Genomic DNA, 20,602 nt, shown 5'->3' on the forward strand with positions numbered 1-20,602 from the left:
TGTAATGTACAGAGAGGGGTCATTTCTCCGCAAAAAGCATCGTAATAATGACACAGTGAAATCTATGAGATTTCACTGCATCACTTTTAGGACACTGTTATGTCAAAATCTTGCACCTGCCTCACAGCAGGGATAAGACTGAGGCAAACGCTTTCACATGGGGCTTTCCCCATGTGATACGATTCTCACACCTAAGCAGGAGTGCAGATGAGATGAAGACTGTCCAGGGGAGCACAAAACGTGAGGCTTGTGTCCAAGAGTGCAGTGGACAGGACTAAACTGGGGTAGTGTGCAAGAAAAAGATGTGCCTCATTTATAAAGCCATGCGTCAGTTTTACGCTACTGATGCGTCACTTTTTGTGACGCATTGGCAGCATAAAACATGTGCCTTGTTGCACCATATTTAAAAAGTGACGCATGTAGTTAGATGCGTCATTTTTTAAACCTCTGCACCACATTATACCTCTGTCAAGTGTATTGTACACAGAGGGGTCATTTCTCCGCAAAAAGCCTTGTAATAATGACGCAGTAAAATCTATGAGATTTCACTGCGTCACTTTTAGGACACTCTTACATCAAAATCTTGCACCTGCCTCACAGCAGGGATAAGACTGAGGCAAACGCTTTCACATGGAGCTTCACAATTTTACAAAATACAATTCCTCTATGCAAACAAACTCAATATGCTTCCTACACTGAGTTAACACAGGTAACATCATTGTAAAGAGTCAAATTGACACCTGTGTCTAAGAGTGCAGTTGGGGATAGGCTTCATGAAGCCTAGTCCACTGCACTCTTAGACACAAGCCTCACCACCTACGATCCCCAGGAAAGCCCAAACATGTACCTTTTTGCGCCATATTTAAAAAGTGACGCATGTAGGTAGATGCGTCACTTTTTAAATCTCTGCGCCACATTATACTCAAAAATGTAAAAGCCATTCATTTTCCCCAAAATCGTTTTTGACATCACATTTAGGAAACACAGCCCAGATCCTATGTACAAGCATCTGCCTCACAGCAGGGATAAGACTGAGGCAAACGCTTTCACATGGAGCTTTCCCCATGTGATAGGATTCTGACACCTTAGCAGGAGTGCAGATGAGATGAAGACTGTCCAGGGGAGCACAAAAGGTGAGGCTTGTTTCCAAGAGTGCAGTGGAGAGGACTAAACTGGAGTAGTGTGCAAAAAAAAAGAACCTCATTTATGAGGCCCTGCGTCAGTTTTGCACTGCTGATGTGTCACTTTTTGTGACGCATCGGCGGCATAAAACATGTACCTTTTTGCGCCATATTTAAAAAGTGACGCATGTAGGTAGATGCGTCACTTTTTAAACCTCTGCGCCACTTTATACTCAAAAATGTAAAAGCCATTAATTTTCCCCAAAATCGTTTTTGACATCACATTTAGGAAACACAGCACAGATCCTATGTACAAGCATCTGCCTCACAGCAGGGATAAGACTGAGGCAAACGCTTTCACATGGAGCTTTCCCCATGTGATAGGATTCTGACACCCAAGCAGGAGTGCAGATGAGATGAAGACTGTCCAGGGGAGCACAAAAGGGGAGGCTTGTTTCCAAGAGTGCAGTGGAGAGGACTAAACTGGAGTAGTGTGCAAAAAAAGATGAACCTCATTTATGAGGCCCTGCGTCAGTTTTGCACTGCTGATGTGTCACTTTTTGTGACGCATCGGCGGCATAAAACATGTACCTTTTTGCGCCATATTTAAAAAGTGATGCATGTAGGTAGATGCGTCACTTTTTTAACCTCTGCGCCACATTATACTCAAAAATGTAAAAGCCATTCATTTTCCCCAAAATCGTTTTTGACATCACATTTAGGAAAACAGCACAGTTCCTATGTACAAGCATTCCATGTCATTACTGAAAACTCACTATTTTACAAAATACAATTCCTCTATGCAAACAAACTCAATATGCTTCCTACACTGAGTTAACACAGGTAACATCATTGTAAAGAGTCAAATTGACACCTGTGTCTAAGAGTGCAGTCGGGGATAGGCTTCATGAAGCCTAGTCCACTGCACTCTTAGACACAAGCCTCACCACCTACGCTCCCCAGGAAAGCCCAAACATGTACCTTTTTGCGCCATATTTAAAAAGTGACGCATGTAGGTAGATGCGTCACTTTTTAAACCTCTGCGCCACATTATACTCAAAAATGTAAAAGCCATTCATTTTCCCCAAAATCGTTTTTGACAACACATTTAGGAAACACAGCACAGATCCTATGTACAAGCATCTGCCTTACAGCAGGGATAAGACTGAGGCAAACGCTTTCACATGGGGCTTTCCCCATGTGATACGATTCTCACACCTAAGCAGGAGTGCAGATGAGGTGAAGACTGTCCAGGGGAGCACAAAAGGTGAGGCTTGTGTCCAAGAGTGCATTGGAGAGGACTAAACTGAAATAGTGTGCAAAAAAAAAGAACCTCATTTATGAGGCCCTGCGTCAGTTTTGCACTGCTGATGCGTCACTTTTTGTGACGCATCGGCGGCATAAAACATATACCTTTTTGCGCCATAATTAAAAAGTGACGCATGTAGGTAGATGCGTCACTTTTTAAACCTCTGCGCCACATTATACTCAAAAATGTAAAAGCCATTCATTTTCCCCAAAATCGTTTTTGACATCAAATTTAGGAAACACAGCACATTTCCTATGTACAAGCATTCCATGTCATTATTGAAACCTCACTATTTTACAAAATACAATTCCTCTATGCAGTAAAAACTTTTTACCAAGCATTATCAAAAAGCATGACACAAAGCAACATTAAAAAACCACAATTTGCTTCCAAATCTTCTCCATAGAGTATACAAGTCTCTATGTATATTAAATGAATCATAACTCACCTTTACAAATGCTTTAGGGGATTCAGAACAGTGTCAGATATACACACCAATATTTCTTTAGCAGAACAAAAGGTATGTTCTCCAGGCACTGCAAACCTTAATGGCGCAGAAAACCTCTAATTCTACACACATATTGCTCATGGTAACCAATCAAAACTCTTCCCTCTGTATTTTCAAACCAACACCCTTCCCCCCCTCAGCCCTTTCTACCTGTTACCATAGCAACTCCCTCCTCACTAAGCTCTCAGGTTTAAAAGTTTATTCTACAATGTTGCAAATCACCTCAGCAAGGATGTTTGACCTGCGAATACACCAGCTTATCTGGTGCAAGGTTTCTTTAAATGACTTTTTTTTTAACCATTCAAAATACTTCTTACACACAACACAACCATGCACCCTAACTTTCAGTTTTCAACTATCTCATTCTACCAATCATTGCTTGTGATTGAAGAGCACTGAAAGTCTACATTTTTTTTTGCAAACTCCTATTGTTCCAACTGCCATTTCTTTCCCACACTTCATCTGACAGCACCATAATTTCCTCTCATCATGTATTCTGCCTGGATTATTGGACATAGCTATATCCACTGGGCTCAAAGGTATGCAGCTACCAGAAATTTTCACAACCTTGATTTATCAAATGTGAACATCAAATGGATTGGCCAGAGAGGATTAAGATGTCACCAATTGATTCCATTGGTGAAAACCTTTTTGCATTTGCCACACCCTGACCTCTTAATTGTGCACTGTGGAGGAAATGACTTGGGCACTTTGACTGGGGTAGGTCTGGAAATGCTTTTAAAGGACACCTTTGATCATTTGATGTCACTTTTTCCACAAACTGCCTTGGTATATTCCAATATATGCCAAAGACAGAAATGGAAGTGGTCCAACCTATTTTGTCCACAATTTGAGAAAGCACGGAAACATGTGAATAAATCTGTTTCTGCTTACATGAGAGACTATGGAATGGGTTCAATATACAACAATAACTTGCGTTACAACATGCAATATATTTACAGAGATGATGGTGTGCACTTCTCAGATGAAGGGAATAGAATATTCCTCCTAAATTTAAGACTGTGCATTGGTACCTACTTGTAGGTACCTAAATCAGCCACAGAACCCAAAAGCTCTTTTCAGGGCTACCCTACCTCTGTTCTCTCCTATTGATTATTTTTTTCTAACTTTTTTCCCTATTTTTCACCAAAGTACGCTCCCCGGTACGCTTCCCGGTGCGCGTACCGGGCGCTCCCCCCGCGAAAATCGTAATTTTTTTTGGCCTATATGGGCCTCCTAAGACCCCCTCAGAAAACCTGGAGGGTCAGGGAGTGCCTACCGTGCCCCCTTATACCCATTCCCAACGTTGTTTGTCTGCCATTTTCTGACTCAAATCTACCGAAACACAAAATGGAGGACTCTCGTAGCGCTTACCGGTACGCGTACCGGGGCGCGCACCGGGAAGCGCTCCCAAAAATGTTAAAAGTTAATTTACATAAAAACCACTGGAGACACTTTCACCAAATATACAATAGGCCCTACTACATAACAGTCCCTACCATTTTCCCAAATTTGGTGGAATTCCATTGAGCCATTTGGCCTGTAGCCCTGTCTAAATATCCTGAGGTAAATTACTTCACAGAAACACATCTGAAGTGTTAGAATTTACAACCAATTAAAATGTTACTTTCATTTTCTACTATTATTTCATGACATTTGATTGGTTATGTACATGAATATATATAAAGAAAGAGAGGGAAACACAACCATTTTGACTACTACCTCCTGAAGTACATTTCAAGAAAATTTTCACTGAGAACTTAAACTGCTTTTTAAAAGGTAAGTTGTTATTTTGAAAACTGAAGTATGTTGTGCACTTTAAGTTAATTTGGAAAACTTTTTCTGATAGTTTTATAATATCGCTCTGTAATAGTTATAGATTTAGATAGACTTCTCTGTTATAGTTATGGATGGATTTAGGCTTGTCTTGTATAATTATGAATTTACTTAGGCTTCATCACATACACTTTTTTATATTTCTACTTCCAGTCTGATACCATACACTACCCAAAGATAAATTCACTGTTAAAAAATCCGAACTACCTGTCTGAACTTAAACCCAACAGTGCCCTATCTCTACTGATGTTTTTTTTTTTCATGCAAATTTCAGCACGAAAATGGAAGGAGAACACAACGTTTCCTTTGAAATTGTCCTAGAGACGAACAATGAAGAAATCATTGAACCCAATGACTTGGAATTCATGGATGAATCACGGGACCAAGAACTTCTACAATGTGTAGAATCTGTGGATTTGCTCATTCAAAATGAGGACATTTCTGACAGTCAAATGATAGAAGTTATGTTCATTCAAAATGAGGACATTTCTGACAGTCAAATGATAGAAGTTATGTTTAATTTGGAAAAAGAATCTGAAAAATAAATGTATATTTAATAATTCTAAAATTGTTTGAGACATTATTCATTTTTATATGTAATTCTTAAACTAGTACCAAATTGATTATAATGTAAAGTCAGACTTATAGTATACTGTGCAACTTTTTTGTGTTACATACTAATTCTGCTCATAGATACTTCCTTTCTCCCACTATATTATCTCCAATGTGTATTTGACATCTCTTTTTCATCTCCTGCCTCCACGTTCTTTCTGCTTTCCTGACAGACTATGATATGGATTCCATATACCACAATAACTTCTGTAACAACATGCAAGATATCTACAGAGGAAACGGTGTACATTAAATTTAAGACTCAGCATTGGTACCTACATGATTGTACTTAAAACACCCAAACAACACAACAACTCTATGCAGAGCTACCCTACCTCTAATCACTCTAAATTATTATTTTACTGTTTCACTGGGTTTGCCTCTTGGTACGCTCCCCGGTGCGCGTACCGGGCGCTCTGCCCGCGAAAATCGAAAAAAAATGTAATTTTTTTTTTGATCAGCGGGACCCTTTTATGGCCCCCACATCAAACCTAGGGGATCAGGGGGGGGTGTACCCTGCCCCTTTTTGGTAATTTCTCCCTTTGATTTTTGCCACCTCTTGTGTCTCGATCCTACCGACACACAAGATGGCGGCCGCTCCGGACTGTTTCGAATGTTTACAGACACCCGAGAACCAATCAGCTTCCAGTGCGCAAGTCGGTGGCGCGCCCGGATCGCTCCCCGGTACGCGTACCGGGGCGCGCTTACAAATATAGAAATTTTTTGGAACCTAAATTACTCAAAATCCTCTGGAGCACATATCTTGAGACATAGCAAAGGCACATCGGGCTACCAGTCCCTACAATTTTGCCAAGTTTGGTGAAAATCCATTCAGCCGTTCGGGCTAAAAGTGCGACCGACCGCCCTATGGAAATTAACATGGAGAAAACACGTTTTGGGACCCCCCTTTTATCTCGGCCCCGCTTGACGAATCCCCCCCAAACTTTCAGGGAAGTAGCGGAGAGCCGCGAGGCAAAGGTGCTGAAAAATTCAGGCTGATTCCTCAACCGGCGCCAAAGTTATTCCAAATAGAATGTTGCGATTTCCCTATGGAAATCAATCCTAACTATAACTACCTACTGGCGACCGCCAGTAGGTAATATATATATATAACCTACTGGCGGTCACCAGTAGGTAGTTATAGTTAGGACCTAGCTACCATAGGAAATCTGCAACATTCTATTGGGAATAACTCTGGCGCCGGTTGAGGAATTTGCGTGTAATTTTTCAAAACTTTGTCCAGCTCCGCTCCGCTCCTTCCCTGAAAGTTTCGGGGGGATTCGTGAAGTGGGGGCTGAGAAATAAGGGGGGTCTCAAAACGTGTTTTCCCCATGTTAATTTCCATAGGACGTTCTGACACGTCTACAGCCCGAACCGCTGAACGGAATTACGCCAAACTTTGCAAAATTGTAGGGACTGGTACGCAGATGTGCTTTTGCTATATTTGGTGAAAATTGCTCCAGTCGTTTTTTCGAAAATTAACTTCAAAAACACATATATATCTATAGGCTCGCTTCCAGCGCTCACCGGTACGCGTACCGGGGAGCGCACCCAGCGCGCTACGGGAGTGCGCGAGCGGAAAGCTGATTGGCTGTCGACATTCTAAACAGTCCGGAGAGTCCGCCATCTTATGTCTCGGTAGAATCGAGACACAAGAGTTGACAAAAAAAAGGGGGAAATGATTAAAAGGGGGCAGGGTACACACCCCCTGACCCCCTAAGTTTTCTGAGGGGGGCCTAGAAGGACCCTGAAGGGCAAAACAACTTTTTTTTTTGTTGCAATTTTCGGGGGTAAGCGCTGTGTGCGTTCCCATGTTCGCTGACCGGTACGCACACCCAGAGCGTACCACAGGGAAAAACATTGAAAGAAAATAGTGTAAAATACGAATTTGGATTGCTTAGAGGTAGGGTAGCTCTAAAAAGAGCTATTGTGTTATGTGGGTGATTTTAGTACCTACAAGTAGGTACCAATGCAGAGTCTAAAATTCACTTCAATACAATCACTTCGCTACTACCTCATTAATTAGAAATAAAAATGAATAATATGTCAACTTCAGCCTTGGCGCAGTTCCTTACAGCGCTTTATCATTGTGCAGCTCCTGCTTATTTTATATTCCCGTTTTGTCGTTTAGGTTGCTTTTTGGTTAGTACTATTTTTCCCCTGTTTTTAACATTGCCGGCCACGCTTACCTGCATGCTGTCATCCTTACTTGCACGGTAATTTGGAAAAAGCACCGCATTTCGCAGGTCCCTCGCCATTGTCTCGTTGGCGGCCATATTAGGTGAGGGGTGAGCCACATTGCGGTCTAGTCCTCATTTAGGAGGCTCGACCAGAATAAATAGCAGGCAAGTCTTAGGCGAGCTCTCATTCAGCCTTGACGCAGTTCCTTACAGCGCTTTATCATTGTGCAGCTCCTGCTTATTTTATATTCCCGTTTTGTCGTTTAGGTTGCTTTTTGGTTAGTACTATTTTTCCCCTGTTTTTACCATTGCCGGCCACGCTTACCTGCATGCTGTCATCCTTACTTGCACGGTAATTTGGAAAAAGCACCGCATTTCGCGGGTCCCTCGCCATTGTCTCGTTGGCGGCCATATTAGGTGAGGGGTGAGCCACATCGCGGTCTAGTCCTCATTTAGGAGGCTCGACCAGCATAAATAGCAGGCAAATCTTAGGCGAGCTCTCATTCAGCCTTGGCGCAGTTCCTTACAGCACTTTATCATTGTGCAGCTCCTGCTTATTTTATATTCCCGTTTTGTCGTTTAGGTTGCTTTTTGGTTAGTACTATTTTTCCCCTGTTTTTAACATTGCCGGCCACGCTTACCTGCATGCTGTCATCCTTACTTGCACGGTAATTTGGAAAAAGCACCGCATTTCGCGGGTCCCTCGCCATTGTCTCGTTGGCGGCCATATTAGGTGAGGGGTGAGCCACATCGCGGTATAGTCCTCATTTAGGAGGCTCGACCAGCTCAAATAGCAGCCATGCCTACGCGCAGGGTCATCGCGCAGCGGGATCGCCGGACTTCCGCCGGAGTTACGCCTGAGTTCAGCCCGTCTGCGCCCGTCCGTGCTGAGGACGTGCTGCAGGGCGGACTGGACTCGGCGGGCTCCCCCCTCCACCCTATGAGGTACCTAGGCAATACTCCATGTCGGAACTCATGGCTTTTAGACCATCAGAGCAGCGATGCTCTCACCGCTTTTCTCCTGAAGGAATCCTACATTCCCAGCGATGCATGACATGTAAGGTTTCCTTTCGCTGCCCTGTTCCCAGTCCTATAAGATCCCATTCGCGCTCGGGATGCCTTTCTGTTTCGTTGCCTAAAACCGGTTTCCTAATTAATGCGCGATCGTTGATCAAGCACAATGTTGCCTTCCACGATTTTGTTGAAGAAAGACAGCCGGACTGGGTTTTTATCACGGAGACCTGGGCCTCGGATTCCTCCGGTCACGATTTACTCTTGGCCATTCCTGATGACTATTCTCTCCATAGGCAGGATAGACCACTGTGTAGAGATGGAGGAATTGCTGTTCTTTTCAAATCTTCTTTTACTTGCACTGTTAAATCTTTATCAATGCCTGGAGATCGCTTTGAGGCACTCTATTTTTGCATTATGTGTGCTCCATCTGTCTCTTTCACTGGGATACTCATATACAGGCCACCCGGCCCTAGGGCGAGTTTTTCTTCAGATCTACTCAGAATCCTAGAACCTTATTTTGGAAAATCCTATCTTTCCATCTTGGGTGATTTCAATTTCCATCTTGATGAAATCAGCTCGAAGGATACCCTGACATTAATCGAGTCACTTGGAGCCTGTGACCTTGTTCAGTTGGTGAGTAGCCCAACACACAAGGCTGGCCATATTCTTGATGGGGTATTTTCTAGTGATTCTAGATTATCTACTGGCCCGCCTCTGCCGTTGGTCTGGACAGATCATTTTGCAGTACTGCTTGAACTTGTTCTCCCTGCCCCACCCTTAGCCAATTATGTCGCTACTTCATTTACTCCTAGGAGAAACTTTAGAAATATTACCGATGACACTATTGCTTCTCATATTCGAATCTCGGAGTCTTTCTCCTTGAAGGATGCGGATGAGGCAGCCCAAGAACTTACGGACTCTATTACTAATGCTGTGGAAAAGCTTGCCCTCGCCTCCCTTCGATATGTAGCTCGGCAGAAACCCACTGCACCCTGGTTCTCTGAACATCTGAGACTCTTAAGGCAGGGGTGTAGGAGCAGCGAGAGAAGCTGGAGGAAATCCTGGGATCCGAAAGACCGAGAGGTTCATAAGTCCGCTTTACGGGACTATAAACAGAGAGTTGTAGTGGAGAAGCAGGAGTACTTTTCCAATCTGACAGGTTCCCTAACCTCATCCAGGGAACTTTTTAAAATTGCTGATTCACTATGCTCTCTCCAACTCCCTGATCCTGTAGTTAGTTCTCAGGATCTTTGTAATAACATCTCGGACTTCTTTCACAGTAAAATCTCGGACATTTACATCGCTTTAGAAGCTCAATGCCACTCCTTGGATAAGGATATTCCCTCGGCCATAGCCAGTTTGGACACTTTGGATGAAGGCCCTTCCAAACTATTTATGCAATTTCCTTTATCGTCTTTGGAAGGACTGAACCTCCTACTTGATAGGACTAAATCCTCCTCCCCAATGGATCCTTTACCGCTAAAAATACTGAAGGAGTGCAGAAACAGCATTCTTACGCCCATGTTGGAAGTCATGAATAAGGCTATTGTCCAGGGTTCCTTTCCACCAGTGTGGAAGAAGGCTATTGTGAAGCCTCTCCTCAAGAAACCGTCTTTGGATCCTGGCCTTCTTAAAAACTTCAGGCCAATCTCTCTGCTCCCGGCCCCTGCAAAGATATTGGAGGCACACCTCAACTTTCACCTCTCCACTTTTCTCAAGACCAGTGAGTTTCTTGATAACACACAGCACGGATTCAGAAAGCATCACAGTACCGAATCCGCACTCACTGTTGTAGTAGATAACATCCGACGCAAAGTGGATAGTGGCCAAACTACAGTACTTGTCCTATTAGATCTCACAGCCGCGTTCGATACCCTGTCTCCCGACATTTTAACATCTCGGCTTAGGGAGGCAGGGGTTACTGGGCCGGCCTTGAATCTTCTTAACTCCTTTCTCCTTGGTAGAGAACAGAGAGTAAAGCTTGGAAATGTCCTCTCCCCTGCCAAGTCATTGCAATGTGGGGTGCCACAGGGGTCGGCCCTTAGTCCGACCCTATTTAACATCTATGTGGCCCCCCTTGCTAGACTAGTAAGATCGCAGGGGATGGAGGTGGTGTCCTACGCCGATGACACCCAGATCATGGTGTCACTGGCTCATTCCTCTGTCCATACATCTGCCATTAGCTTTAGGTCATGCATGCAGCATGTGGCAGATTGGATGATCATCAATTCCCTAAAGCTAAATGGCGACAAGACAGAGGTCTTGATCTTTGGGAAAGACCAAGATGTTTGGTCGAGCGATTGGTGGCCTTCATCTCTTGGCATCTGCCCCACTCCCTCCCAATCAGCCAGAAATCTCGGCGTGGTCTTTGACACCTCACTCTCTATGACGCTCCAAGTAAATAGGACCGTGGCCCCTTGCTGGGGTGTTATCAGGATCCTAAATAGGATCCGTAACTATCTTTCTCTCCAGGCTCGTAAGCAGATTGCAGTCGCTCTTGTTGGCTCCAGGCTCGATTATTGCAACTCCCTGTATGTGGAGTCCAACAAGGGCCTTATCCATCGACTGCAAATCGTGCAGAATGCTGCAGCGCGTTTTGTTCTGGCCCTTCCCTTGGCATCTTCAGCCACGACTGCTAGGAGAGATCTTCATTGGCTCCCTGTTAAACATAGAGTCTTTTTTAAGATTCTATGTCTTACTTACAGAGCTCTTGCGGCTGGCACGGACGATGCACTTGGGTCTCTGCTTACCCGCTATATCCCAACCAGATCTCTTCGATCTCTGCTCCCTGCAGACACGGCCGCTTCCCCACGCTGCTCCCTGACCTGCCTCGCCTCACTGTTTGGTATCGTAACGCAGCTCCGCTGCTTGCTCAGAGTGTAATTGACGAATCGTATTGCTGCCTGGCATTACATTACCATTGCCGCTTTGCGCTGTGTGTTAACATTGATTTCTGCTGTTAAAAGTGCATCTGCTTGATCCTGTAAGGCCGCCGGCCATTTTGTTGTTGTTGTTGTTGTTGGTCACCCTGCCCTGGTCTCCACCCCGCTCCCGCCTTCCCAGCTGACCCTCTCTCCCACTAATACTACCTGCGCAGCTCTGACTCTCCTGCTCCCTGCAGACACGGCCGCTCCCCCACGCTGCTCCCTGACCTGCCTCGCCTCACTGTTTGGTATCGTAACGCAGCTCCGCTGCTTGCTCAGAGTGTAATTGACGAATCGTATTGCTGCCTGGCATTACATTACCATTGCCGCTTTGCGCTGTGTGTTACCATTGATTTCTGCTGTAAAAAGTGCATCTGCTCGATCCTGTAAGGCCGCCGGCCATTTTGTTGTTGTTGTTGTTGTTGGTCGCCCTGCCCTGGTCTCCACCCCGCTCCCGCCTTCCCAGCTGACCCTCCCTCGCCCCTCACTATCCATATATGACCGAAGTTTGTGCGCGCAGCGTTCACGCGCAGCGGTCGCGCCCCAGTTGCGCCGAAGGTGCGCCAAAGGTAAGCCCGTCTACGCCCGTCCGCGCCTAGACCGCGCCCAGCGCCTGACCCCCTGGCCCCCGTACCACCCACCCCCCCCGCATTACATACGACGCCTCCACCCTCATAGCCCTTAACCCCGGTCGACTCCCCAACTGCGCCCAAGCCGCTCCAGGACACACTCATGGACCCTTCATATGCAACTCCTGCAAGTACGACGGCACCAAGACCAACTCCTCATCCACAAACACCAACCAGAGATCCGACACAAACCACCTAAAATGCATCCTGCTCAACACACGCTCGGTCCACAGACACGCCATCGACCTATGGAATCTACTAGACACCATTTCTCCGGACGTCGCCTTCCTAACAGAAACCTGGATGAACGCCTCCTCGGCTCCGGACATCACCATAGCCATCCCGGACGGCTACAAGATTATCCGAAAGGACCGCATCAACCAAACAGGAGGAGGCATCGCCATCGTCCATAAGAACACCATCCGCATCACGACCAGTTCCGATGACACCCTCAAAGCAGCCGAACACCTTCACTTCCAGATCCACACCGACCCCAAGACCACACTCAGAGGCACCCTCATCTACAGGCCACCAGGACCCCGCACACAATTCAGTGAAGACATCACTGACTTCATCACCCCACACGCCCTCCCCTCCGAAGACTACATTATACTGGGAGACCTCAATTTTCACCTGGAAAAGAGCAACGACAGCAACACCACCACCCTTCTGGACAACCTCGCCAACCTTGGACTCAAACAACTAGTTAACACCCTCACCCACAACGCAGGACACACACTCGACCCGATCTTCACCTCCAGCAAACACATCTCCTTCAGTCACACTTCTGTTCTCCACTGGACGGACCACAGCTGCGTTCACTTTGTCTACAAAAAGACCACAACCCACAACCATCCTCAACCTACTCTGCAAAGAAACTGGAACAAAATCACTATCAACCAGATCTCCTCATCGCTTCTTCAAAACCCCCCTGCCCACTCATCAAACGCCAACCAAGCAGCCATTAACCTCACTCAATGGCTAAAGCGCCGACAAGCTAGCACCTTTGAAAAAATGTCAAATCAAACTAGGCAGCAAAAACGCCCCCTGGTTCAACGATGATCTTAAGAAATCCAAGAAACTCTGTCGCTCCCTTGAGAAAGCCTGGAAAAAAGACCCAAACACCATCACCAGAGACGCCTTCAAAAACGCCACCCGCATACACCACCAACTGATCCGAACTGCCAAAAAAGCAGCATTCAAAGACCGACTAGACAACAACGCCCACAACAGCAAAGAACTATTCAACATCGTCAAAGAGTTTACCAACCCCTCTGCCAACTCCAACGACATCACCCCCTCTCAAACCCTTTGCGACTCCCTAGCTTCGTTCTTCCACGACAAAATTGCAGACATCCACAACAGCTTCGACAACCAACCCGGAGACCAACCCACCCAACCTTCTACCGTACCTTCACCCCCCTTGAACATCCTTAATGACTGGAACCCAATCTCCACTGAAGACACCATACGCCTGATGAACTCCATCCACTCAGGATCCCCCACAGACCCATGTCCTCACCACATCTTCTACAAAGCAGACTCCATCATAGCACCCTATCTCCAAGACAGCATCAACTGCTCCTTCAAATCCGCCACCTTCCCGGAAAGCTGGAAACACGCCAAACTCAGCGCCCTCCTGAAAAAACCCACAGCTGATCCCACCGACCTCAAAAACTACCGCCCCATTTCGCTCCTACCATTCCCGGCCAAAGTCATCGAGAAAGCAGTCAACAACCAACTCGCCGCCTTCCTCGAAGCCAACAAATCCCTCGACTCATCACAGTCCGGCTTCCGAGCCAAACACAGCACTGAGACCGCCCTCATCGCAGCACCAGATGACACTTGAACACTACTGGACAATGGAGACACAGTCGCCCTCATCCTCCTTGACCTCTCCGCAGCCTTCGACACAGTCTGCCACAGCACCCTCTTACAACGCCTCAACAACATCGGAATACAAGGAAAAGCACTGGACTGGATCACCTCGTTCCTCGCCGGAAGAACTCAGAGAGTCCGCTTACCACCGTTCAAGTCGGAGGCCACCGAAGTCATCTGCGGCGTGCCACAAGGCTCTTCACTCAGCCCCACCCTCTTCAACGTATACATGAGCCCCCTCGTGGCCATCGCACGCCAACACAACCTCAACATCATATCCTACGCTGATGACACTCAGCTGATCCTCTCCCTCACCAAAGACCCAAACACCGCTAAAACCAACCTACACGAAGGAATGAAAGAAGTAGCCGAGTGGATGATGCACAGCCGTCTTAAACTGAACTCAGATAAAACAGAAGTCGTCATCTTAGGTACTTCCCCTTCCGCCTGGGATGACTCTTGGTGGCCAGCTGCCCTAGGAAAAGCACCCATCCCAACGGACCACGCACGGAACCTGGGCGTCATCCTGGACTCCTCTCTCTCGATGACCAGACAAGTCAACGCTGTCTCATCATCTTGCTTCAACATCCTCCGCATGCTCAAAAAAACATTTCGCTGGATCCCCACCGAAACTAGAAAAACGGTCACCCACGCACTAGTTACAAGCCGCCTGGACTACGGAAACACCCTATACGCCGGTACCACCGCTAAACTTCAGAGAAAACTCCAACGCATCCAAAACGCATCAGCCAGACTCATACTAGACATCCTGCGTAAAGAACACATTTCCGGTCACCTAAAAGACCTCCACTGGCTCCATGTCAACAAGAGGATAACGTTCCGCCTCCTAACTCATGCACACAAAGCACTCTACGAACTTGGACCAGAATGCCTCAACACGCGATTATCCTTCTACTCCCCCTCCCGCCAACTACGTTCCTCCAACCAAGCCCTCGCTGCGGTTCCACGCATCAAAAAATCCACCATGGGGGAAGATCCTTCTCCTACCTAGCGACTAAAACTTGGAACTCCCTTCCCATTCACCTCCGCCTCACTCAAAACCACCCAGCCTTCAGAAAGCAGCTTAAAACATGGATTTTCGACAAATAATTCTCCACCCTCCCTCAAGCGCCTTGAGACCCTCTGGGTATGTAGTGCGCTATATAAATTATTTGACTTGACTTGACTTGACTTCGATCTGCTGGGTTATTTCAACTGGTAGTGCCCCGTACAAGGCTAGCCAGATGGGGAGCGCGAGCCTTTTCTGCTGCTGCTCCTAAGCTTTGGAATTCTCTTCCAACTGAGGTCAAATCTCTACCCTCAATTGATCTGTTTAAAAAGGCCCTTAAGACGTTGTACTTTATCAAAGCCTACCAATGAGAGATTGCTGCTTTGATCTGCGAGCTGTATTATTTGAATTAGGCGCCTTGACGCCCATTGGGCAAAGTTTGCGCATGATAAAACTCAGTTCATTCATTCATTTATTCATTCATTCATTCATTCAACTAATTTTTAATTTGTAAATATTAATTTATTGTTCAGAATTTTCATAATTTATTAGAACTTGTAGCATGTCCTCATCTGGAATTTCCTCTTCAATCATATGATCAGGAATGTCCTCATTATAAGTGTGCCATGATGATTGTTGGAATTCTATTGTATCCAAACATTCGATTAAAACTTCGTCAAGAGATTCATCCCAAAAATGATTTATGTCATCTCCTCCTTGTGATAAAATGGTGCTGTCAATATCCATGACATTTTGAATTTCAAAAAATTTTGTTGAAATTTCAAAGGAAATTTCCTTGGTCTCCTCATTCTGATTCATTTTAATTTCAAATTTCTTGCTGTAAATTGCAGAAAAAAGTAATCACTTTTGTTTATTGTTTTTAGTAATACATAATATAAAAGTAGCTTAATCAAGTATTTAGTTCTTTAAAATTAATTGGGCAGTGTATAGTATCAGGCAGGAAATAGAAATATAAAGCACTGCATTTGATGAAGCATATCTTAATCCATAATTATAACAGAATGACTGTAAATAGCTAACAGAAAACATTTTCCAAATTATCTTAAAGTGTACAACTTAGTTTCTCTTACAAATTAACAACTCACCTTTTTGAAAGTAGGAGAAGAGTTAGTACTGTGTAAATCAAACTCCAGAAATTGAGCACCTAAAATTCCTCTCAAAAACACCTCAGTTAGGAGTATCACAAAATGGCCGTGTTTTTCTCTCATTTAAGATATATACATAACCAATCATACTTCATCACACACAAATTCAAAATGAAAGTAACATTTTGATTGGCTCTAAATTTCAATACTTTCAAATGTGTTTTCCCCATGCAATTTTCTATAGGACATTTAGACACAGCTACAGCTCAAATGGCAGAATGTAAGTACACCAAACTTGGTAAAATGATAGGCACTGGTACGTAGTAGGGCCTGTTCCATATTTGTTTGAAATTGCTCCAGTGGCTTTTATGAAAAGCAACTTAAAAAACACACATATTTATCTGTATGCGTGCTCCGAGCACTGACCGGTACGCGTACCGGGGAGCGCACCCGTCGCGCCACGAATGTGCGCGAGCTGAAAGCTGATTGGCTCTCGGGTGTCTGTCAACATTGCAAACAGTCCGGAGAGTCCGCCATCTTGAGTCTCGGTAGAAACGAGACACAAGAGGTGACATTAAAAAGTAGGAAATGATTAAAGGGGGCAGGGTAGACACCCCCTAGGTTTTCTGAGGGGGGCCTAGAAGAACCCTGAAGGGCAAAAAAAATATATTTTTATTTTTTTATTTTTGCGGGGTGAGCGCTGGGTGCGTTACCATATACGCTCACCGGTACGCGCACCCTGAGCGCACCACGGGGAAAAACAGTGTAAAAAATTAGAGTAAAAAAATAATTTAGAGTGCTTAGAGGTAGAGTAGCTCTGAAAAGAGCTGTTGTGTAATGTGGGTGTTTTTTGTATCTACAAGTAGGTACCAATACAGAGTCTCAAATTCAAGAGGAAGACTCTATTCCCCTCATCTGTGAAATGTACACGATCTCTCCTATAGATGCCTTGCATGTTGTAACGCACGTTGTTGTGGTATATGGAACCCATACCATTGTCTCTGAGGAAAGCAGAAACAGATTTATTCACATGTTTCCTTGCTTTCTCAATCTGTGGACAAAATTGGTTGGACCAGTTCCATTTTTGCCTTTGGCATATATTAGAAAATACCACGGCAGTTTTTGGAAAAAGTGACATCAATTGCCCAAAGATGTCGTTTAAAAGCATTTCCAGATCAACCCCAGTCAAAGTGCCCAAGTCATTGCCACCACAGTGCACAATTATGAGGTCATGGTGTGGTAGATGCATAAAGGATTTTATCCATGGTATCAATTGGTGACTTCTTAATCCTCTCTGTCCAATCCACACAATGTCCACATTTGGTAAATCAAGGTTGTAAATACCTCTGTTACTTGCACATTTTTCACTCCAGTAGACAAAGCTATGACCCACAAACCAGACTTTCGGCATCTTGAAGGTAGATGTGCTTCTATTCAGATGAGTTGTGGAAATGAAATGGCAGTTTGCAAGTAGGTATTATGAAAAAAGTGGTTGAGATTCAGTGCAGTTGAAAAACAAATAATGATTGGTGCTTTCTTAAAATTCAGCACTGAAAATTAGGGTGTATGTTTTTTTTGTAAGAAGTCATTTTAATGGTTGAGAATAGGTCATTTAAAGAAACATTGCACATGGTTAGCTAGTACATTGAGTGGTCAAAGACCCTTGCTGGATTCTTTTGCAACATTCTATGATGAACTTTTGAACTGTTTGCTGGGTTAGGTGGGAGTTACCATGGTAACAGGCTGAATGAGCACTGGGGGGATGGGTGAATATTATGTGCGTTTCAAAGTGTTGAAATGTACAACCAATTAAAATATGCAGTTTGGTTTTGAATTTGTGTGGGAAGAATTTTGATTGGTTATGTACAAGAATATGGGTCTGAAATGAGAGGGAATCTGTGCCATTATTGAAAGGCTCTAGTGACATAAGCATTATTCCGAGATTCTGCTTAAGAAAATCTGGTGTGTGTGACTGACACTGTTCTCCATCTTCCAAAGCATTTTTAAAGGTGAGTAATGATTCTTTTAATAAAGATAGACTGCTGTATGTACTATGGGGAAGATTAAGAAGCATATTGTGCTTCTTAATTCTAGTATTGTGTGTCATGTTTTTTTGTAATGCTGTTTAAAAATTGAATGGAGCATATGGGAAATGTATTTTGAAAATGAGTTAGATTTCTGCTTTGTTTTGTAGTGGTCGTTTAAATGGGCTGTGCTTTGTGTAAAAAACTATTTACTATTGAAAATGTTTTCTGGTAAAATATCTGGCTTTTAAATTTTGGTCAAGGTTCACACTGAGTGTCTGTTTGAAATAAGGAATTACATTTTCAAATTTTTCAATAATGTCACTTGTACCTTCTAACAGTTTGCTTCTCTGAGCTTAAAGGGTACTCTGTGTCTGTGTCTCATGTCACTTTGCACGTGCATAATCTCTCTTTTTCTGTGTGTCATTTCTCTCTTTGTTTGTGTGTCATGACATGTGTCTCATGTGCCTAATATCACACTGTGAGTCAAGCTTGATTTTAAATGGATCTGGGTGAATAATACGCTTAGTTGACGTCTTTAAAAATATGGAAGTACATGTTTTTTTAAAGTCAGTTGGGCTTTAGTATATATTCTAGTAGGGAATACAGCGTCTATGTTAGGCCTCTTACTTTAGAAATAGGCTCTAAGCTGTGCAATCAAGATCCAGGGTGTGCCTTTGAAATGAGAGAGGAATGTTATGTGGTGCTTATATATATATGGTCTGTTTTTTGCCAGTAGAGACAGTGAAATAGTATGAGCCGACACACACATATTGCATGCAGAGACAGACATGGTAGATTACATGTAACATCCTGGTCATGTGCCTGAGATCACACTGTGAGTCAAGCTTGATTTTAAATGGATCTGGGTGAATAATATGCTTAGTTGATGTCTTTAAAAATATGGAAGTACATGTTTTTTTAAAGTCAGTTGGGCGTTAGTATATGTTCTAGTAGGGAATATTAGGCAGTGTCTGTGTTAGGACTCTTACTTTAGAAATAGGCTCTAAGCTGTGAAATCAATATCCAGGGTGTGCCTTTGAAATGAGAGAGCAATGTTATGTGGTGCTTATATACATGTGGTCTGTTTTTTGCAAGTAGAGACAGTGAAATAGTATGAACAGACACACACATATTGCATGCAGAGACAGACATGGTACATTACATGTAACATCCTTTTCATGTACCTAAGATCACACTGTGAGTCAAGCTTGATTTTAAATCGATCTGGGTGAATAATATGGTTAGTTGATGTCTTTAAAAATATGGAAGTACATGTTTTTTTAAAGTCAGTTGGGCTTTAGTATATGTTCTAGTAGGGAATCTTAGGCAGTGTCTGTGTTAGGCCTCTTACTTTAGAAATAGGCTCTAAGCTGTGCAATCAAGATCCAGAATGTGCCTTTGAAATGAGAGAGGAATGTTATGTGGTGCTTATATATATGTGGTCTGTTTTCTGCCAATAGAGACAGTGAAATAGTATGAGCAGACACACACATATTGCATGCAGAGACAGACATGGTAGATTACATGTAACATCCTAGTCATGTGCCTAAGATCACACTGTGAGCCAAGCTTGATTTTAAATGGATCTGGGTGAATAATATGCTTAATTGATGTCTTTAAAAATAGGGAAGTACATGTTTTTTTAATGCAGTTGGGGTTTAGTATATGTTCTAGTAGGAAATCTTAGGCAGCGTCTGTGTTAGGCCTCTTACTTTAGAAATAGGCTCTAAGCTTTGCAATTAAGATCCAGGGTGTGCCTTTGAAATGAGAGAGGAATGTTATGTGTTTCTTATATATATGTGGTCTGTTATTTGCCAGTAGAGACAGTGAAATAGTATGAGCAGACACACACATATTGCATGCAGAGACAGACATGGTACATTACATGTAACATCCTGGTCATGTACCTAAGATCACACTGTGAGTCAAGCTTGATTTTAAATCGATCTGGGTGAATAATATGGTTAGTTGATGTCTTTAAAAATATGGAAGTACATGTTTTTTTAAAGTCAGTTGGGCTTTAGTATATGTTCTAGTAGGGAATCTTAGGCAGTGTCTGTGTTAGGCCTCTTACTTTAGAAATAGGCTCTAAGCTGTGCAATCAAGATCCAGAGTGTGCCTTTGAAATGATAGAGGAATGTTATGTGGTGCTTATATATATGTGGTCTGTTTTTTGCCAGTAGAGACAGTGAAAGGGTATGAGCAGACACACACATATTGCATGCAGAGACAGACATGGTAGATTACATGTAACATCCTAGTCATGTGCCTAAGATCACACTGTGAGTCAAGCTTGATTTTAAATGGATCTGTGTGAATAATATGCTTAATTGATGTCTTTAAAAATATGGAAGGACATGTTTTTTTAAAGTCAGTTGGGGTTTAGTATATGTTCTAGTAGGAAATCTAAGGCAGCGTCTGTGTTAGGCCTCTTACTTTAGAAATAGGC

This window comes from Lissotriton helveticus, chromosome 7 (assembly GCF_964261635.1).
Source record: "Lissotriton helveticus chromosome 7, aLisHel1.1, whole genome shotgun sequence".
Lineage (NCBI taxonomy): Eukaryota > Metazoa > Chordata > Amphibia > Caudata > Salamandridae > Lissotriton > Lissotriton helveticus.